Source organism: Pecten maximus, unplaced genomic scaffold (genome assembly GCF_902652985.1).
Source record: "Pecten maximus unplaced genomic scaffold, xPecMax1.1, whole genome shotgun sequence".
NCBI classification, from domain to species: domain Eukaryota; kingdom Metazoa; phylum Mollusca; class Bivalvia; order Pectinida; family Pectinidae; genus Pecten; species Pecten maximus.
In genome coordinates, this window is record NW_022979977.1 from 24,194 (window position 1) to 48,422 (window position 24,229).

Here is a 24,229-nt window from a genome sequence, read left to right on the forward strand (position 1 = left end):
GCTCTGTGCTGAATTTAAAGTCAAGATCCATATTATGATAAAGATAACAAACTTGAACATTAGGTATGACATTCTTGTTTTCTATACAGAAAACAGCTCAGGTGCGAACACGACAAACCAATGCAGGTACTGCTGATTGCAGTGTCTGATAAAAATTAATAAATTGCGATGTTGCAGGATAATTGTCCGGCAGCCTAGAGCGAAGTCACAGAACAAATGTCCCACAGACTGGGGTGATGTCACAGAATAACTGTCCGACAGACTAGAGTGATGCCACAGAACAACTGTCCGACAGACTGGGGTGATGTCACAGATCAACTGTCCAGCGGACTAGAGCGATGTCACAGAACAACTGTCCGACAGACTGGGGTGATGTCACAGAACAACTGTCCGACAGACTAGAGCGATGTCACAGAATAACTGTCCGACAGACTGGGGTGATGTCACAGATCAACTGTCCGACAGACTAGAGCGATGTCACAGAACAACTGGCCGACAGACTGGAGGGATGCCTCTTGTATGTCAACAATATTGTATCACAAATTAAAAACCTGGTATATGGAATATATTTTGGGAAATTTCCAGGATGGCGTGTTTCATTTGTAATTTTATCCATTAAATCAAGTCTATCGATATAGTCAATACGGCGTTTTAACTTCGGGCGATATTAAAAAGAACTTTGTCGAGGTTTCTGTAATATGTTTCGATAAGCTCTTTAATACCACGAGTCATCAATACAGTTAGCCACGTATCTGGTTCCTGTACAGTAATATATATATAACAATGAGTTTAATCAATAAAAGTCAAATGAATTAACTTGATATCCTTGTCATGTATGATATTTGCTTCGAATGTTGTATATTTTGATAGCCAGAATTAACGTAAAACCTCACTGTTTTGTAAAGGCCATACATGTCCAATTCCTTGTACCGATTGTAAACCAAACCCAGCGACATATGACGGATACTCGAATACGAAACTGAAGGGTTTTGTTTCTTTTGATACGATAAAACATGATATAAGAATACTTATGAAATGTGTATGAACCATCTGTTGTTTTGTTGGAACTATTTTGTTCCGATGATGAATCAAGATAATTAGATAGGCCCTTTGACAAATATTAAGCTCGTGTCTATAATACAACTTTCAACATTTAAAAGTGTAAACTATACAAGAAAATAAACATAAAGGACGGTTGACCGATAGAGCCAAAGACAACACGCCATACACTTATGTCGGTGCCTCCCCTCATCGCTACAATTCAGTTAACAATTATTGGAGTTATGACACTACCTTGGTACCAATAAAGCAACGGTCGTCTTATGGAAGTCCAAGGCTGTTTGTCAGAAGTGAAGGTCAAATATGGTATCGCTTTAACTTGTAGACCTGTTGTGCTTTTGTGACACGAAGTGGTAGGAATCTAACGAAATGTGAAGTGGTTGTATTGTATTGTTTAGCGTCCTTTCAACAGCCAAGATTATTCTAAGGACGGCCTCCAATATGTTCGATATGCACGTGTTTGGTATGTTTGTATGTTTTTGGGAAGCAGTTGTATGCTCGTATTGTACAAATACGAAAGTGATGTGCCCCTTTTGATACAGTCGAATAATGACGTCAAAGCTGTATCATTTCTAGTTGAATCGTCCATCTAGGATATCCAGTGTCTGACGCTAGGGAACATTTCTTCACCTGCATAAGTTCACTTTGAGTTCAAGTTCTTTATTAAAATTCCTAAGGCCTATAGGTATACAAGATATATAACATTAAACATTATACACTGTACAACTTTAGTGTTACCTTCACCCTGATATAGTGTTTTATGTGTGCTACTTAACTCAATTTTCCGTGTTAAATAATAATAACATCATTTATGGTGTAATGTTAATCAAAATAAAGAAGGGTGTTAAGTATATCGACATTTGGTGAAACTTTAACGCAAAATTGGTGTGTGTTACCATACACCTTAACAGTGTGACTTTACACCAAATCTTCACTCAAAAGTGTAAACTTTCATCGTAATGGTGTGACTTTACACTTAACGTTGTGACTTTACACCAAATCAGCATTCAAAAGTGTCGTCTTACACTTTAATGGTGACATTACACCAAATCTTCTCTAAAATGAGCTCTTACACCGTAAAGGTGTAACATTACACCATCACGGTGTGACTTTACACCAAATCTTCTCTAAAAGTGTCATCTTTCATCGTACATTGTGATCGTTTGACTTTACTCCAAATCATTTTTGAAAAGTGTAATTTTATAATTACACTGTAACGGTGTGATTTCACACTTCACATTAAATCCTCACTCAAAAGTGTGATATTACACCGTAAAATGGCGCAACCTTAAACCGTACGAGTGTGACCTTACACCAAACCCTCACTTGATTTATATGTGTCATCATATCTTACACCCTAATATATTGTGTGACGTAAACCGTAGAAGGGTGTGACTTTACACCAATTCGTCAACTTGAAAGTACTAACATAGGAGCGACGTCCACCAAATCAGGTTAATACATCGTTGAGAAAAAATAGACATATAGATCAGTGACTTACATGACAATTTTATGATACTACAAATTATATGCTTTACATTTATTTTATCATACAATGATTAGCTGCTATCAAGCATCCGGTTGAGCGAGACAAGGCTGATATAGGCTCAAAGCATTTGTGTGAGTAAGAAGCGGGAAGCTGGAAGTCGAAGGCGATGTCCTGGGTTCGGGTAGCCCAGTTTCTGATACTTATTTGGTATGTCTGAAAATATTCTCGTGACATGTCCCATGTGTTCACACAGGGCCCCTTTCCACTCAGTTAACTCTTCCATTACTCATTTGACTTTACGACGTAGAGCCGACCACAATTTCCGAGTTGAGTGCAGATTTGATGGTTTTAGCAGAACATACAAAAACTTTCATTCATTCAGATCCCACATTCTTCGCTCTCATGTCGACTTGCCAAAGCGGTAACCCTGATATATATTTGTCTTTGTTGCCAAACATCAGTCAAAATCAAGAGCAACGCATTTGTTGCAATTTAAGGTCATTTGGAAACGAGTTGACTGATATCAAAGAACTCGTCATTCACATGGGTCAGCACATAGATATTGATAAGATAGGTGAAATAGAATGCATGTTTAAAGGATGCAGTTAATCTTTTCAAATTTATTCTAGCTTACGGTCACATGTGAGCAGGTGTCATTTTCAACATAGGGACAGTTTATCAATTTTAAATGACAGTTTTGTAACACAACAGGTTGATTCTTATGATTCCACTTACTTTCACCGCAATATTCTTGCATATGAATCAGAAAGTACAGTAAATATTAATACTGTGCTTGAAATTGAAAATATAGACAAAGCAGATTTCCTATACACACTTGCTTGCCTGATGCTCAGAATACAAGAGGCAAATTGCTTGCCAGTTTCTACAATGGACAATATTGTCTATGAGGTGGGTGATTTATACAATCTTGCCTTCACACAAACATGAATAGATGTGAAAAAAACATTCTTGTTGGCAAAGGTGTCAGAGTCTTTACCAGTAACAGTATTACGCAATTCAGCACATATGGAAAAATGATTGTAGTATTTTCCAATTATAGATAGTATAAGTCATATGCTTCAGCAGGAAGATGTACTTTATGAAGTGATGAATAGCCACAAAAGTGGTGATGGCACTTTACAAGATTTCTATGATGGACATTTGTTGGAGAAGAATGTGTTGTTCAGTAAACATCCTAATGCCTTACAGATAATCCTTTACTTTGATGAGTTAGAGGTTGTAAATCCAAAAGGATAAAGCAAAGGGGTTCATAAGATTGCTGCAATTTATTTTACTTTAGGTAATCTGAGCCCGAAGAGAAGATCAGAAATCCATCCAATACAATTAGGCATACTGCGTGCTAATAAAGATTTGAAGAAATTTGAAGTTGAACATTTTTTAGATAATTTGGTTCAAGACATCAAGAAATTGGAAACTGAAGGTATGATAGTTCCCATTACACAATAGAAGGTATTTGGTACTCTAGCGTTTGCTGTGGCAGGCAACTTGGGCAGTCATCAGATTGGTGGCTTTGTAGAAAGTTTTCATTCTTATGTGAAATATTCATCTCGTTTCTGCTTAGTACGCAATGACGAAATTCAAAACCAATTTGATGATGCAAATTTTGAGTATAGAAATAAAGAAAATTTTAAGAAACACATTGACGAGCTTAAACAAAGCAATAAATGTTTTACTTTGAAAATTGAAAGTATATATAACATTTAAATGAGACAACTTCTTAAGTAAATTAAGATTATTTAAGAGGGGGAAGGGATTATTATCACGACATAAAATTAGAATAATATGTATACATTTCATTTATTTCGCTGATTTTTCTCTAAAAATTTGTGTTTTCTTTGCAGATGGTCGAACGGCTTCCACCGGAAATTGTTTGTAAGAGTCTTAGAAATCTGGATATTGGACATTTAGTTTGTTATGTTGCACCAGTTTGCAAACAACTGTACACCCTTATTCACGCTACATCTTCTTTGTGGCGTCACTTCCCTGGAGAAGAATACTTAGAAAGCCAATCTGTCCAAATGATTTTAGAGCATTTTCTCTTTTCCATTACTTAGAGTTACCGAACATAGGTTGGAGGAACACTGTACCTGCACTTGATAAGTGTCTGATCCGTAGCTTATCAGTGGTCAAAAATACTGAGAACTTGATGGATGTTGACTTAACTACCCTGAAGAAGTTCGTTAATTTGCAACTATATGTTCTTCTGTACACAGCAATATCATTCACTTAGATTGTTCTGGAGTTAACTTCACTGCAGAAGAATTAAAATGGTGTCTTCAAAATTACAAAGTTAGATTCCATTAGCGTTCAAGATTCATCTACTGATGAATGCAGCAGATTTCAATTTGGGGAGACCAACCAACCAACCAATTGTTTTCCCATAGGCTTTAGTGTTAACGTTTTGGATTATTTCATTCAAATTCTTGAATTGAATATGACGATTATGGTTTATAACAAAAGTTTAGGGTCTGATATAACACCTAATCAAAAAAAAAAAGTTGGGTCCTTCAGCTCAAATTTTCTCCAGGGTAGCCATTTTGAAAATAGGTGAATTTCGCAGTAAAAATTCTCAAAAATCTTAAATGTTTACCTGTTTACTATTATAACGTGAACTTTTGGGGGAAAAAACAATCGGACTTACGAAATTTATATCAACATTTCTTATTGATAGTTACTTATCAGGCTACATATCTATTTTCTCACTTCATAACATACTGGCCAATCAGTGGCTGCCAGACATTTTATCCTTGCCTCAACTTTCTATACACAGGGGCTGTTTCAAAAATATATTTTTTCAATTGGTTGGTTGTTCTCTATATGAAGATCGTGATTTGACAATGCAATTAGTATACTGGCTATGAAGAGAAATAATACATTTGACAATGTCATAATTAACATAACATGAGTTAAGGATATATGCCGAGGATGTTCATGGTTATCAAAATAAATATTGATGGATTTAATTAAGATGAAATATGATCATACCTAGAAAGTTTTTGTTGTAATGAACAGTTGTAATTCCGGACTGAATCCGGATCATTGTATTGTGTTATTAAACTATGCCACGCAAGGCATTATGGGTAGTCAATAAAAAATCTGTAATTGCAACATGGCGGTCTCTGACTCTTTGATAGAAAAACACAACATATCTGGCAACGAGGAATGAAACGGACTCATACAATGACGAAAAGAACTCCCAAATAGTGTGCAATCAACGCCAGGACGTCAAAATAAACTGTCAAAAAGGTGAGCTACTTATTAGAAGCGGTGTTAGTGTTGACTTTTCTCGATCACCACGTGTTTTTGGGAAATTTTTCAACTCTTGTGCTCCAATTCACATAGTTCATCATGGTAGGAAGGATAGGTCGTATGGACATTTTCGATAGCTCCATTGAAACATGGGACAGCTACAGTGAACGTCTAGAGCAATATTTTGTTTGTAACGGTATTAAAGATGCACAGAAAGTCCCAGCGTTATTGAGTTTAGTCGGCGGGTCGACCTATTCGTTATTACGTCATCTGAGCCCAAAGCCTTTGGTTATCACGGTTCAGGTTCAACAAAAGAGAACAGAGAGAGGGAGAAAGTATTCTTGTGTACATAGCTGCAATTAGGAAATTAGCTGAATATTGTGAATTCGCTGATAACTTGAATGATTCGTTAAGAGACCGTTTAGTCTGTGGTTTGAGATCAGAACAGATACAAAAGAAACTTTTATCAAAGGCTACATTGACTCTCGATACCGCTAGCACTATAGCCTTAGTCATGGAGGCAGCTCGAGATGCCCATGAATTAAGAACTGGAGCCACAGCAACTGTCCATAAAGCTTCAACAATACAGTATCCGAAATGTTACCCAAAGGAAAATAAAAAATGTTTTCGTTGTAATAGTTTACATCACCCAAACCAATGCTATTTCAAGGACAAAGAATGTTTTGTTTGTCACAAAACTGGACACTGTAAAAAGGTTTGTAAACAAAAGATGGGAAACAAGGTTCACATGGTTACAGAAGAGACTAATGATGATTATATAGCATCTCTGGAAGTTATGTCGGTTATAAAGACAAAACATGATGTTATTATATTAAAGCAAAAGTTGAACGGTGTAGAGGTTGAAATGGAATTAGACAATGGGCAGCAGTTTCAGTTATGTCACAGAAGTCCTTTGAGAATCACTTTCCAGGACGGTTGAAGACTTTGACACATTCTGAGGTGTGTTTAAAGACATATTCAGGTGAGAGACTGAAGCCATTAGGTGTGGCGGATATGAAGATAGAGTACAATGACCAATGTAAAAATTTACCTATGTATGTCGTACAAAAAAGGTGGACCAACGCTGAAAAGTATTACATTGGACTGGCCTTCTATCAGATCAGTGTCAGTAAGGCGCGAAGAAAAACATCACGAGACGGGTGATATTGCGGAACACACCAAACCACCTGATCAACTACAGACAATTTTGGACAAATACAAGGATGTATTTGGAGATGACCTAGGAACTGTCAAGGGGTTCAAGGCCAAGCTTAACCTGAAGGATGACGCAACACCGACATTTTGTAAGCCAAGACCTGTACCATATGCTATTCGTCCAAAGGTCGAAGCCGAGATTGATAATCTTGTGGAGAATGGTATCTTAGACGAGGTAAACTATAGTGAGTGGGCGACTCCTATCGTGCCAGTGGTAAAGAAATCTGGGAAAATCCGTCTTTGTGGAGATTTCAAAGTTACGGTCAATCCGGTCTTAGAGTTGTTGATCAATGTTTTTTTGTAATGGTAGACGCCAACTCGAAGTGGCCAGAGGTTGTCCAGATGAAGACAACCACTTCTGAGAAAACCATCGAGGTCCTACGCACCATTTTTTGCCAGGAATGGATTCCCGAGACAGATCGTTAGCGATAATAGTCCTCAATTTGTCTCATTTTGGAATTTTCTAAAATCCAACGGTATTCGGCATATTACATCAGCGCCATATCATCCCGCTACAAATGGCTTGCAGAAAGATTCGTGCAATCATTCAAAACGGCAATGCGTTCCAGCGCCAAGGACTCTGGTTCAATTAACAAGAAACTGTCAAATTCCTTAATGGCATATAGAAATGCACCACACACAACGACCAATGAAACGCCAGCAAAACTTTTCATGGGCCGTAATTTGTGTACTAGAATGGACTTACTGAAACCCAATTTACAACGCCATGTTGAAGATTCTCAGGGTAAAATGGTTGAGAAAAGGCATGTAACTCAACGAGCATTCGCATCGGAACAGACAGTCGCGATCAGAGGCTATCGATCGAGCAAACCATCCTGGACATCTGGAACAATCAGTTCTCAGACAGGTCCTGTATCGTATCGTGTCGAGGTTGTTCCAGGAGTATTTTGGCGACGTCATCTTGATCAGCTGAGATTCTCTAACATCCAACCGAACATCATCGAGAGCGAACCTACTGTTATCCTCAACCTCACATCAACAAAAGAACATTATACCACTTCGGTGCAATGTAAATAGACTTTATGTATTATTGTTCTTATACATGAATGTAAAACTAGTCATGATTTTTCCAATATTCGCCTTAAATGATTTCGACCTGGAAAACAGTTCTTGTATTGATGACGTGCTGTGGAAGACTGTGGTCGACAGTTTGATAAATGAAGTAGTGTTTCATTCCATCTTTTCGACATCCTTTTCAGGGGCGTAGCTTCCTATACGCGGATACGCAGGTGCGTACACATAATCCTTAAGCTTTGATTGTCATTGTTATTGTATTTTTTACAAGCTTACCGGTTATAAGTATTTATATATTAAAGTATTTAAAATGCGGGAGTATCCATCCACGTAAATATGGTATAATATACTTGATAGAACTATCCCATGAAGTACATGTAATTCGACTATGGTTGAGAAGATGAATTATTTATATGACCATATCCGTAAACTGTAAAACGAGAGTAGGTCTAGTCCAACTACATATATGTTACGATACGATAGCAGCTATGAATTAAAACAGTGTTACTTTCCATTGTAATTTAGCACAATGGAGTCTCAAAAATTGCAAAAATAATCCGGTAATGTTCAATGTTCTTCTGTTTTTATTATCGTCGTGTTTTATGGGTCACGTTCTAATAACCGACGCCACGAAATGTCATACAGCTAATGGACCGAAGTGTCATCCACTCCAAACCTCCACTTATCGACTATAGATGCCTGATTCTATAGCAGGTGGGCTTCCTACGTCATCAAATTCATTTCCCGCGAAATTACTGGGAAATCTAAAACAATTCTTTAAATGAAATGAAGCGAAAAAAATAGAAAACATCTAAATAAAAGCATCGTGATCAGTATTGAGTACAACGTTAAAGTTCATTGTAAATAATTGCTACTATTTGCTAACCTAAAGCATAAGTAATTTAAATCAAATTATTTTTAAATCAATATTTCGTTTCTTTTATAATCTTGAAATTTGTATCACAAGATCATTTAGAAGCTTTGCAGTACTGACTCTTTCAAACGCACAGATGTTTTGATTTGAGCAAAGATGGCGACCCGAAGCTGTGAGGCGGTTTGGATTGGAATTAAAATGCGTATATTTCGGCAAGTAAACATCGTACAATATTCCCATGTGGTCAGATCATCTAATTTTGTCATTATGTATTCAGAACAGTTGTGGTTTAGTCGCTACGGTCATTAACATAAAAATTCGGATTATTATATAAATACTTATTTAATTATTAGAATACCGAGTATTGAGAAAGTAAACACGTAGACATACTTTGAAAACGAAGAAAGTGGCAGGTACTGGCCAAAAGATAGAAAGTTTTTTAAAGCAAGTCAAAGAGATTGTCTTTGTGTGTCTGACACAGTTGTAAATGTACCATTTTTTTTATCCTGTTATTGACATAGCCCCCACGGCAGCGGCAAGTAGCTTCAAGCTAAATCCGAAAATACCAAAATATCCAGACATAGTGCGATTGGGGAAAGAATAACTGCTAATAACTAATAATGACCCCATTAAGTTGTCCCTGATGACAAACACATGGATAATAAGTTAACAATACAACTACGCGAAAATCTTCTTCTTCTTCAGATATTGTCAGATTTTGCTGAAGTTTGGTATTTAGATACATCATGGGACACCGGTCACTCTCGCAACCTCACTTTCACATTTTAATAAGATAGTCGTCATTTACTAAGCTCAGATTTGTCGCAATTTCAATATTATTTGATTTTATTGAAATTTAGTTTTCAGTGGTTTTTTAGGGATGGCGAAAACAGCGGTACGACTGTGGGGCTATTTGGGGGACTTCTGTAAATGTTTCCCATTACAATTAGTAATTGTTCTTTATTTTATTATACATGTACCAGAAAATTGGCACTATAACACGGAAGGGGGCATATCCCCTCAAATAAGAGGTCACGGCGTTCTTCCAGTGAACGTCATTTTCCCTTCATGGTACACCAGCGAATTCGGGTTTTGTATTCTGGGCCATACGATCATCCGCATTTTACATAAACAGCCGATTAACATCTTGTGTGTTTTTCTAAATCAGATAAATATTTTATTTTCCCTATGAGTTGTATTTGGTAATTAGGTCTAGTGAAATGGACGACGATTATTTCTGTCTTATAACGTTGTGTTCATCATTACATAATTCACGTGATATGCCTGCATGTAGATCAATGACTTAGTTGAAATCAGTTTATTGTAAACTAAACTGTGTAAATGTTATATATATTTTGTCATCTCGGTATTTATATTTAGAAAAGTCCTATTTACAATGTAGAAACATAAGATTTGATAAAAAAAGGGTTTCTAATTAATAAAGGGAAAAAAATCAATATTATGGAATAGGCCTCAATTTTCCGGAGCGGGCACTATGCAGATAAATTAGTCTGTTGTATGAAAATGGTAAGTGGAAACTATCCCACACTTTGTCTAAAAGCTGGAGTAAAAAAGAAAGTGTGATATATTGTGTAATATGTTACGATATCGAGATTCGTTACACACCCTTCTGTACTTATAGACTGGATAAGTACTCGATCAACCAGGAAAGTTTGTATAATTACAGAGCTAACGTTTAGATTTAATTGGTAATTTAATATTATGTCACATTTAATTACACATATCTATATAATGCTATACCCGTATATATAAATTTAGATCCTTTATTGGAAAATAACTAATAGAAATCAAAGTTCTATGGAGGACACTGCGCAAGAACACTACATCATTGAAATAATTATTCTGCCAAAGACATCCGGCAAGACAGCCCATCCGAACACATTATACTGACAACGGATATACCAGTCGCCCTACCCGAAAAGTGTACATGTACCATCAGTACAGACTCTGGTTTGTCTCCACCAGGGAAAGGCCAAAAGTCATTGTCAAGAGACATTAGGAAGAAGAAAGTCGACAGAAAAGAAAAGATATGATCCGAAATTAAGTCGCCTCTTACCATCATGGAACGGGGACAGCACTTTGTATGCCCTATGACCTACCTACAGAGCAGTGACAAGTATAGAAGATGACAATGTAGTCATTACTGTTGCTATAATATTGACCGGGGATGGAGAAACTATATAGCTTTTATGCATGACTATGTTACCGAAATACATGTGACGTTACTTTATCAAGTTTTACATAAAAACAAGAAATATCTTCAAAAAAAGATAAACGGCATAGTTTTAATTCTTGTGGTTATAATGTAGTGGTTATAATGTAAAACTGCTGGTGAAATAAATTAACGAACTAATGCGTTTCAGCAATGATAACAAATCAGTTTGGATCATTTTTGGTGATAATAAGACTGCATTTCAATTAGGAATATAAGTTGAATGTGTCATTGAAAGAAATACATTCACTCATTCAGCTTACATTCATTCTGACCCTTTTTTGTTTTTAACTGCATATCTGCATTTTGCATTTACCGCTACATTGACTAATCACATACTTCATCTTGACCAGTAACGCCACCTGTCGCGTCATATCCGGGGCCAAAGAATATTATACGGCTATGCCGAAAAACACAATGATACATTTCACGTTGGAACAGTTATATAATTTTTGAATAGAGCAACAAGAGCCTCGACATAGTCATGGTAACTAAACTCCAGGTTGTGTTTCTTGTTTGACAGCTTTATTATAACACTGACATACACATACATTAGCTTGTCCATAGTACATGTACATACACTGAAATTAATATCCTCGTGTTATCGTCGATGGAAAGAGAAGCATCTCCAGACAGTAATAAACTTACAGTTATGTTATATGGTAAGGTGAGAATATACTTATGCCGTAGATGGGGAAATTTATTACACGTTAAGAGAAAATGAGAAAAAGATAGAATTCATAGAGGTCGCAATGATCTTGTTTAGGCTTAATAACGTCTCCTTATTTTGTGCTTGTCTCCCAAGCTTTTTGAAATATTGACCGAGATATTTTACCGGACGAAAACTTTGTCATCTTGGTCAGACGGGTTATTTGGCCATATATTTGATTTATTTATACACATACACACACACACACACACACACACACACACACCTTTATTTCGGATGAGGAAAAATTTCCATAGCCTTTAAAAAACGCATAAGCGCTACGTCAATGTAATAGGAAATGTTCATTGGTCTCATCTTCTTAATTACACGTGTAAATGTCCCGTATCGGGACTAACGGTTTAGACCAGGATAGGTCGTGTATGTCACGTGTCAGGGCTAACGGTTTAGACCAGGATAGGTCGTGTATGTCACGTGTCAGGGCTAACGGTTTAGACCAGGATAGGTCGTGTATGTCACGTGTCAGGGCTAACGGTTTAGACCAGGATAGGTCGTGTATGTCCCGTGTCAGGACTAACGGTTTAGACCAGGATAGGTCGTGTATGTCCCGTGCCAGACTAACGGTTTATACCTGGATAGATCGTGTATGTCCCGTGTCAGGACTAACGGTTTAGACCAGGATAGGTCGTGTATGTCACGTGTCAGAACTAAACGTTAAGACCAGGATACGTCGAGTCGGTTCACATGAAAACAAATTAACCAGTTTATGAGTAATATCCATCCACTGTTCAAAAATAGAGAATCAACATTATATACCTACAACAATGGTTCACAGTTGATGAAATAGATCCATTTATAAACTTATTATGGATATCAAACAGTAAAAATATAAATATAAAATATAAATCCGATAACTGTACACAATTCGTTTATCTGAGTATCATTCGTATTCATTAATGATTAGAATTTAATTACATTTATTCTCAAACAGAAATAACCTGCTAAATAAAACGTCCCTTTACTGGTAGATCTAGTACATTCTAACAACCAATGAATCTCCTCTCCAACCGTTCCATTATTATAAACGATAGGTCCTCGGCATACCTGTCATGCTTTGTTAATTAGACAATTGTCTATCTGTAACTTGACAGGTCTCAAACGGACCTCCGTCGGGTAGATACCTCCGTTTTCACCTGTTTATAATATCAGCACTTTCGTAAACGCAACAAATAACAGAAACTCTCAAATAATGTAATTACTGTATTTTCATCTGTCTGGGGATATTGACTACATAAATATTGATAAATTACGATCTGATCAGATAATTTAATATTTAACATGACGTTTTACAACTCCGTACAATCCGCAAATATGAGGGTATATATGTTCTTCCGCGATATCTACTTACGAATGTATATACCCGGCCTATGTATCTGTCTGACGACGACCATCCATCAGTTATCATCCGTTCGTCCGTCGTCTTTATACCCGGCCTGTGTATCTGTCTGACGACGACCATCCATCAGTTATCGTCCGTCCGTCCGTCGTCCTTATACCTGGCCTATGTATCTGTCTGACGACGACCATCCATCAGTTATCGTCCGTCCGTCCGTCGTCCTTACACCCGGCCTATGTATCTGTCTGACGACAACCATCCATCAGTTATCGTCTGTCCGTCCGTCGTCCTTATACCTGGCCTATGTATCTGTCTGACGACCATCCATCAGTTATCGTCTGTCCGTCCGTCGTCCTTATACCCGGCCAATGTATCTGTCTGACGACCATCCATCCGTTATCGTCTGTCCGTCCGTCGACCTTATACCCGGTCTATGTATCTGTCTGATGACGACCATCCATCAGTTATCGTCTGTCCGTCCGTCGTCCTTATACCCGGGCTATGTATCTGTCTGACGACCATCCATCAGTTATCCTCTGCCCGTCCGTCGTCCTTATACCCGTCCTATGTATCTGTCTGACGACCATCCATCAGTTATCGTCTGTCCGTCCGTCGTTCTTATACCCGGCCTTTGTATCTGTTTGACGACGACCATCCATAAGTTATCGTCTGTCCGTCCGTCGTCCTTATACCCGGCCTTTGTATCTGTCTGACGACCACCCATCAGTTATCGCCCGTCCGTCCGTCCGTCGTCCTTATACCCGGCCTTTGTATCTGTCTGACGACGACCATCCATCAGTTATCGTCTGTCCGTCGATCGTCCTTATACCCGACCTATGTATCTATCTGACGACGACCATCAATCAGTTATCGTCTGTCCGTCGGTCGTCCTTATACCCGACCTATGTATCTGTCTGACGACAACCATCCATCAGTTATCGTCTGTCCGTCCGTCGTCCTTATACCCGGCCTTTGTATCTGTCTCACGACGACCATCCATCAGTTATTGTCTGTCCGTCCGTCGTCCTTATACCCGACCTATTTATCTGTCTGACGACGACCATCCATCAGTTATTGTCTGTACGTCCGTCGTCCTTATACCGGACCAATGTATCTGTCTGACGACGACCATCCATCAGTTATTGTCTGTCCGTCCGTCGTCCTTATACACGGCCTATGTATATGTCTGACGACGACCATCCATCAGATATCGCCTGTCCGTCCGTCGTCCTTATACCCGACCTATGTATCTGTCTGACGACAACCATCAATCAGTTATCGTCTGTCCGTCCGTCGTCCTTATACCCGACCTATGTATCTGTCTGACGACAACCATCCATCAGTTATCGTCTGTCCGTCCGTCGTCCTTATACCCGGCCTATGTATCTGTCTGACGACGACCATCCATCAGTTATCGTCTGTCCGTCGGTCGTCCTTATACCCGGCCTATGTATCTGTCTGACGACCATCAGTTATCGTCTGTCCGTCCGTCGTCCTTATACCCGGCCTATGTATCTGTCTGACGACCATCCATCAGTTATTGTCTGTCCGTCCGTCGTCCTTATACCCGGCCTATGTATCTGTCTGACGACGACCATCAGTTATCGTCTGTCGTCCAGAGTTACGTTATCGATTATATCATACAAATTAAATAAAATGAATCCGGTTTAATGATCAATAAACTGTGGATGTCTGATTAGTTTACATTTCAACGACAGGGTATGTTATCATTTTTTTCATTGTACCTGCATATGTGTGTTATAGGTACATTGAATGTATGACACATGACTTACGCCCATTAGATCTATAAAAGCAGATACGTATATATCACATGGACAGTTTTAGCTACAACTTATACATCTTCAATACCAGTACATGTAAGACTGTAGATCCACAGTTCTCTGGTTGCATTTCAAAGGAACTTTGTAACTTACCTTTGACACGTGTCTGCTTTAATTCACAACTTACCTGGCTGTGATCGGATGACATGTTGACAAACAGTGATGAGTACACAAGAAAATTCACACATGTTCCTAATGATATGATATTTGTATAATTATCGGAAGCCAATTTCAGGAGGTATTAAAGCTATTTGAATCAGTGGTATTATCAAGCAGGGACATACATATCTTATATATCCTTGTATCAAGTAATAATTAAGGAACGATTTCAGGTAATATTTATCCTAAGGGGTACGGACAAAAAGCCCCCCCCCCCCCCCCCCCCCCCCCCCCGCCCCTGGACATGTTACATAATACTAAAGAGGTACACATTTTCCACCTAGAGTAATGATATGAAATTTCATACATATAATCATTAGATAATACTTTGAATTAATATGTAGTTATATGTACTAAGGTATATCGAAATTGAACGGTTAATCCTTACACCTGTACAGGTATCAAAATAAAGGAACAGGCGGACGAACGGACAGATTGAAGAACATACAAATATCGGACAGAGAGCAGCACTTTGAAAAATACATTGCAGTAATAATGTAGTTACACAATTCTACGTTTATAGGCTTCTGAAATAAATCTTCCCAACAAATTCAATTCTTTCTGACTTCTTGAGTTTAAGAATTCGATAACTTTGAGAACTGATGGCTTGTGCCAAAAATATCTCTTTATATATTTCTTCCTAATATCAGTATAACAATGACAGACAAGTTGAAAATGATATTCATCTTCAACATCTAATGAATTACAATATGGACAATATCTGTAACGCCTTTCTATATTCCTGTATCTTCCGGATTCTACAACTAAATTATGGGCATATAGACGAAATTTAGTGCTCATAATTTTTCGTTGTTTGGTAATGATTTAGTCAGATAGAATTGTAAGGCCAACTTATCAACCATATGCCTATAGATTCACATTTACTCGAGGTTTGTATTAAATTAAATAAATTTTGATTGGCCTGATCTTCAATTCTCTGTTTAATTAGAGGCAAAAGATAAATAACGGTGGGTGTCTGTCTCGCCGAGACATTTTCGTTTTAGAAAAACTAACCAATTTTGCTTAGGACTTTCCTTCTCCGTTTCCCTGTAAAGAAAGTCATACGCCTCAGTTAAGATACAATTATCCGAATTTAATAATTTAAACCAATATTTTTAACATCCTAAACAATTGTGTATTAGCTAGCGGTTGGCGACCAAGTTCAATGTATACCATAGCGTTACATGTAGATTTCTTTACGCCAAGTAAATTTTTGCAAAATTCCAAATGATTTTTCTCTACTTCAAGCGCTTTATTAATTCCCCATATTTCACAGGCAAAAAAAAAAGAATACTTCCGACATGTGTATCAAAAAGGTGCAACATAGTTTTGATATTCAAACTCGTCCTTGTTCAGCCACATGTTTAGACATAAAACTAAATTTATTGTTGAATCGGAAGAGGGTGCCTAAATAACAAAACTGATCAACTACTGAAAGCAATTCCCCATTGAAAGTCCAAGTTTCGTTTACTTTAACTATGCCACCATTACGAGAAATAACAATCTTAGTTTTTTTCTGTATTTACTGTTAACTTCCATTTATCTGCATAGGTATTTAAACTGTTTAAAAGCCCTTGAAACCCTTCAACTGATTCAGAAAACAACACCAGATCATCAGCGTACAGAAGAAGGAATAGACTCAATTCTCCAACATCATAACTAGGAGCACCATTTTCAATCAAACTATTCTCAAAATCGTTTATAAACAAAGAAAAAAGTAAAGGAGACAAACTTTCCCCTTGTATCAATCCGACGTTATTAGAGAAAAAATTAGAACAATTTCCATTTATTAAAACACAAGATTTAACTGAAGTATAAAGAGATTTTTACATGGGAAACACTAAAATTAACGATTAGAGGGAAAACAATTGCCTACTCGACTTTTAAAAAAAGAGAAAGCGATAAAATAGAAAATGAACTAGAATCAAAACTAAAAAAATTACAACAACAAGAAGATAGAGACTTGAAGGAAATTGAAATAGTGAAAAATGAGTTAATGTTATTAAGAGAAAGTGAAATGAAGGGAATTATTTTGAGAGCAAAATCAAAGTGGAAAGTAGAAGGTGAGCGGAGCTCAAATTTTTTTTGTAATTTAGAAAAACAACATTACCAGGAAAAATTGATTCCAAAACTAATAACAGAAACTGGTGAGGAAATAACTGACATTCAACATATTTTAGAAGAACAGAGAATTTTTTACAAAACCCTTTACACCAGTTCACATGTAAATGATAATTTAATTAGTGATGCATTTTTTGATGTTGAAAATCCTTTTATAAAAACATTAACAGAAGAGCAAAGTAGTCAATTAGAAGGAAAAATTAATTACCAGGAATGTCTTAAATCGATAAAAAGTATGAATAATAATAAGTCTCCTTGAACAGGTGGTTTTACTACAGAATTTTACAAAATTTTTTGGTTAGATATAAATAGGTTTTTAATTAATTCACTTAATCAATCCTATGATGAAGGAATTTTATCTATAACTCAACGTCAAGGCATGATTACATGCATTCCAAAAGAGGGTAAATCTAAATTGTATGTAAAAAATTGGAGGCCTATTACTTTACTCAATGTTGATTATAAAATTGTGTCTTCAATTATTTCCAATAGAATCAAAACAGTTTTAAATAGTGTTATAAGTGAAACACAAAAAGGTTCCTTAAAGGTAGATATATTGGTGAATGCACTAGGTTAATTTCTGACTTAATAGATGCTACTGAAAAAGAAAATATCCCAGGATTACTGTTGCTTATAGACTTTGAGAAAGCTTTTGATTCCCTAGAGTCTAATTTTATCTTAAAAACACTTTCATTTTATGGTTTTGGTCCTTCTATTTTACAATGGATAAAAACTTTTTATAATGATAATTCATGTTGTGTATTGAACAATGGACACTGTTCTACTTTTTTTGAGGTATGCCGTGGAGTTAGACAAGGTGATCCTATCAGTCCTTATCTTTTTATTCTTTGTGTGGAAATTTTAAGTTCAGCAATTAAAATTGATCCTAATATAAATGGTATCAAAGTTAAAAATTCAGAATTCTTGATTAATCAATTTGCAGACGATACTTCTTTTACATTATCGGACGATCCAAATTCTTTAAACAATGTTCTTAAAATTTTAGATGACTTTGGTAAAGTATCTGGGCTTAAGATAAATATGGAAAAAACACAAGCAATATGGATTGGGGCAAAACGGGGTTGTGGAGAAGAACTTCTTCCAGACAGAAAATTAAGCTGGAATCACCAGGGGAAATTTAAACTATTAGGTATAACTTACAACTTTCAAGCAGAAAATATTTTTGAAGATAACTTCAGACAAAAGTTAATTGCTGTCAAAAAATTATTGAATAATTGGTCTTTTAGAAATCTTACATACATTGGAAAAGTAACGGTCATAAAATCACTGGCATTGCCCATTTTTATTCAAACGTTCACTGTTTTACCAGATCCAACAAATGAATGTTTGTTAGAGTTACAAAAATGCTTCTTCCAGTTTTTATGGAATGACAAAATTGATAAAGTTAAGCGAAATGTAATGTATGGTGATTATAATGAGGGAGGACTACGGGTGCCTCATATAATTTCTTTTTGCCATGCTTTAAAAATGTGCTGGATCAAAAAATTACTTGACCCTTTGAATTCTTCTCCTTGGAAAACACTGATTCTAGATAAAATTGAACCATATGGAGGAGATAAAGTTTTTAAAATGAAGAGGGAAGGTCTTTTAAAAATTTCTAAATCATTAAATATTTTCTGGAGTGAGATTTTTAATGTGTGGGCTGAACTAAATGGTGGTGATCTCCCCACAACCCCTGAAGATGTGGCCTCTCAGCCAATATGGTTTAATAATTTTATAAAAATTGACAACAAGATCTTTATTTATAAACATTGGTGTGAAAAGGATATTTTCTTTATCGGTGATCTTGTTGAAAACAACAGTTTCTTAACACATCAATACTTTTGTGAGAAATTTAATTTGCAAATTAATTTTATTGAATATTATGGTGTTTTGAATGCAATTCCAAAGTCATGGAAACTTATTCTTTTCCGAAGAAATGAGCGGATTGAAGCCAAGCAATGCATATTTATAGAGTACTTGAAGAAACATGAAAAGGTAACAAAATATTTTTACAAATGTTTAGTAAAAACAGTAACAGAGGTACCAAAGAGAAGTCAGGAAACATGGCAGGAAATTTTACATGTCAACATTCCCAAGGAAAGTAAATTTTATTTAATTCCAAGATACATAACTGATGACATAAAACTTCATAACTTTCAATTTAAAATTCTTCACAGAATAGTATATACTAATACAAAATTAATGCAATGTAAGTTGATTGAAACAGAAAGATGTTCTTTTTGTGGGGATGGGAGAGAAACATTGATTCATTTATTATGGGAATGTTGTCATGTACAATCCCTTTGGTCATCCTTTTTGGATCTCTTAAAAGCAAAATTGGGTATAGTGATTGCAAAAGATCCTGTCAACATGTTGTTTGGTATTTTTGAAACTGATCATGAGTGTGAATTAAATTTTTTAAGTTTATTATTAAGATATTATATCTACTTGTGTAGAACAAGGGGTAAAATTCCAACAATCATGGAATGGAAAACGTACATGATCTATTATAAGAAAATTGAAGAAATTGGACTCTCTGCATATCCAAATAAAACAAAAGTTATGATAAATCAGAGATGGAATACTTTTGAACGACTATTCATGGATACATGATATATATAGGTACATGTATATATTTAATTTAATTCCATACATTTAATGTACAAATACTCATTTGCCTAAATCCCCCTAAAAGACGATATACCAGTACATACAGTGGCCTTTTACTCCTTATTTGTTATTATACCAAATTTAAGTATAATAATATATTATGTATTATTTGTAATAAACATATGAAATGTGACAGCAAAAACCTGAAATAAAAAAAAAAAAAAAAAAAAGTATAAAGAGATTTGACCGTTGCCAGAAATTTCCCCCGAATACCTATTTTGGACAGCTTGTACCAGAGACTTACTCTATCTACATAGTCAAACGCTTTACGAAAATCTACGAAACAACAATAGAGACGTTTTTTCTTAACCAAAGTTTTCGAAATTATAGTTTGCAAAGCGAATATAGCATCAATTCTACTAACACCAGGTCTGAATCCGAATTGAGCGTCCGTTAAAATGTCATGTCTGGTACAGATATCTAATAATCTTTTGTTGAGAATTGAGGTAAACAATTTACATAAACAGCTAATTATGCTAATGCCCCGATAATTGTTAGGATCAGTTCGATTCCCTTTCTTGTGAACAGGTACAATAACAGCAGTAGACCATTCAGACGGAAAACATCCAGAGTTTAAAATATTATTAAATAATGTATGCAACATGGGCAATAAGAACGCTTTACCTTCAATAAAACATTCATTTAACAAGCAGTCCAAACCGTGTGATTTACCACGTTTAAGGTTATTAATTGCATATTGGATTTCATTAATAGAAAAATCAATATCTAACTCTTCAAAAAATACAGCCTCATCGACTTCAGCCTCGTTCTCGATTGTAGAAACAGAGTTAACACCATTGTTAGCTACATTATTGAAATGGTCAAACTGTTTTATTGAAATTTGGGGTGAATTAGAATTTCTGTTTTTACCGAATTTTTTGTAAAAATATTTTGGGTTATGCTTACGCAGATATTCTAACCTATCACCCTCGTGCAACATGTATTGTCTTTTGTTCTTTTTTTTCAAGAATTTTATAACGCGTTTTCTTTGTTATCAGCTCAGCGTGCGTCACTGAATTTTTATTTTTGTTAAAAGTGCTAAGAGCACTTAGATACTGCCTACGTAAACACATAATTTCGTCGTTAAACCATGGCTGGTCTTCAGTAGTTTGACCATTTGGATACTGAGCTCTACAAGTCCTAGCTTTATTAAAACAATCGGCAGGTACATGTTTCTTAAAGAAAGGCTCCATAATATTTTGTAATTCAGCGGTGAATCGATTGACACTTACATCAATAGATTCCTGGTTCAGATTACATCTAATCAGGACATTTTCTTTAAGATGATCAGAGTTGATGTTTAAAGATTCTAAAAATTGATACTTGAAATTATCATTCCACCTAAAATTAGATTTTGTATTTCGATTCGACTCATCTTCTTTGGTCGAGTTATTTAACGTGCTGAAATTTTCAGTAAAAAGTTGAACATGTAGAGGAGCATGATTTGAATACTCTGTAAAGTTACAAACAATAAATGTTTTTACAATTGGAAATAAGGAAATGGGCATCAGTAAATAATCAATCAAACCATTATGACCACAAAATGTGAAATCATTGGAAGCACTAGCTTGAACTGTTACATTAACAATAAGCTGTTAGAAAGGTGTTTGGTAGGTTTTTCATTGATGTTGTATTCTCATGAAAAGAAATATATCATTAATGGCTTCATGTGTATCAACAGTGAAATGTCTACGTTTGCACAGGTATACATTTGTTTTTATATTTATTTCTGTGATTTTAATCATTCCTAAAATTAAAATAATTACAACAAAGGGCAACATGTTTGGTTAGGCACTCATTATATTATAATTTGAGACATAGATACTGAAAAAGGAGATAATTTAGGAACCTGGTGGCACCATGTAATCGACGATTATTGATAAAATTGTCGGTGGTCGACTGCTGATTAGGAACTCTTCAGTCTATGACGTCACAGGCGAATATTGCCTACAAGAAGATGGAATCCAACCATATCAGTTTGAGCCTTTAAGAAAATTAAATCTTAGTGAAATGGACTCTGAAATGACCGCTTGGGTAACACAGACTGGTGTATTATACCAGGGACATACATATCATACACAATCCAATAATCGGTCATCACCAATAAATGTATATTAGTTAAATGTTTTACTGTTTCTTATTCCTTCCTATGAAAAGGAACACGGCATCAACATTTTTTTTTAAATAATGTGCCATTTTATTCGCAAATTAATATCAAAATAAACATCCCAACAATACAATAGTTCTGGATACTCTGGTTTGTGATACAGGATGATACACACATACAATCTAACAAAACCCACTTTTCACAATCATTTTCATAAAATTATGTTTAAGTGCCTGGCTACAATTATATACTGGTAAATATTCCACTGAAATGTATGAATCGAAATATCTTAACGTGATACAGTGCATTAAATGACCCTTGATGGTAGCTGAAAATCAAACGGTTGAAGTGTCCTATAACCCAAAAGATCATTCTCAATATTGTATCCTGGAAGCACATACTGTATTTACATTTAATTTGATATAACTGCGTCTGTTTAAAATCCCACTGTGAAATTAATAACATGTATTAGATTAATACTTGTTAAATGTTGAATTAATGAATATATCGAATAATAATTAAAACCGTAATTACAGCTCCTTGGCTGTTAAGAAATGCTAAAGATCTACATAACTATTTTCAGGAAGGGAATTATTCTGCTTTTAATTGTTTATTGTCAGGGGTTAGCGCGAACGCAGACCCCCACACTAAAAAATAGCGTACCCGAGTAATCCGCATTTGGGATTATCGCAGGGTTCAGCCCGACCGGAGTGCAATGGAAGGGCCTCGACCTGGGGGAACCTTTTTTTTAAGTTTCATAAAATTTTATTTAATATTTACAGATAAAAACGTTATTCAATAATTGGAAAGTAATATGGGATCAACATTGTAATTATTATCAATACATAACTCCTTTAAAAAAAAACATTTTAAATAAATAAATAAAGCAAAAACCATCGATGTAATTATAAAAGAAACAGATCGAATACCAGTTTACCCTCTTGGATGGAGCAAAATATATTTGTAGTACACCAGTACTCAGAGAAAATCATCTGGGGAAAACGGGAAAAATCAGATTGCATACGCATACAAATGTTGTTAAGAAAATGGCAGACAAGAGAATTAGAAGTAGGTGACTTTTGGTACAATTTCTTGGAACAACGGATAAACCAAATCGATGATAGGGATTCTGCCATTAAATACAGAACAAGAGACTTTACTTTTAGAGTGAGACCCACAGGGGCATGAAAACGCTAAAGCTCTGAATCAGTAGGGACCTTTCCATCTGAAATCTGGTGTACCCAAGAATTAACTAATGCAACTAAAGGTTGAATAAAGGAGCATTCATAAAATAAGTGCGAAATGTACAATTTTTCGACGCATCGACACCAAATTTGTACATGCGAAAATTAACAGGTAATATTTCATGAACAATTTTAAAAACTACATCCCTAGAGCGGGTATCCAAAAACTTGTTGCATACATTCAGAAAAACAGACTTGAAGTCAACTAATGGAAAAAGTCTAATAACACGTGGTGCCTTAACAATGCCAGACAATATTTGTAAATAAAAATCTTTAGTCGACGATAACTCAAAATTACTATCCGGAAAATCCGTTTTATACTTTTTGAACAGTTCATACATACAAGTATAAAAAGGGGGACACCACTCACTATGAGGGAAATTATTATCAAAAGAATAAAAATCACGAAACTGAATAGAGAGCCAATACATAGTAAAAAATCTCCACTTGGCTTCCGACTGTTCACAGACAAATTTTTGACAGTGCCTCAGCCGAATAGCTTGTAGTTTTGTCTTCATTCAGTTAGTACCGGAACCACGGGAGATGCGTGCGCAGCTTCATTATTCATAGCGTGCTTTCTACTTCAGAAAATTCAGTGCGAACTCTGTTTCACTGAAAATTTCTTCGTTTTTTATCACATTTATAACGATTGTATAGTTATAAAAAGTGATTATTTTGATTGTGTAGTATACGATAAACAATTTGACTTAAAAATTGTCGGGAGCGTACCCATAGAGGCGCAGTTATTCCCGAGACTTTGCCCGAGGGGCTGGTCATCCTTTGTCCACTTGGCGGGTCGTATGGCCGCCATCTTGGGGACTCAAAGGATTTTGAAAGAGTTTGATT

The 24,229-nt window shown here is 35.9% G+C and overlaps 1 pseudogene; it reads right to left on the reverse strand.

Moving 5' to 3' along the window:
• Positions 1 to 22,756: 22,756 nt before the first annotated feature.
• Positions 22,757 to 22,891, reverse strand: LOC117319341 (annotated as a pseudogene).
• Between the last annotated feature and the right edge of the window lie 1,338 nt (positions 22,892 to 24,229).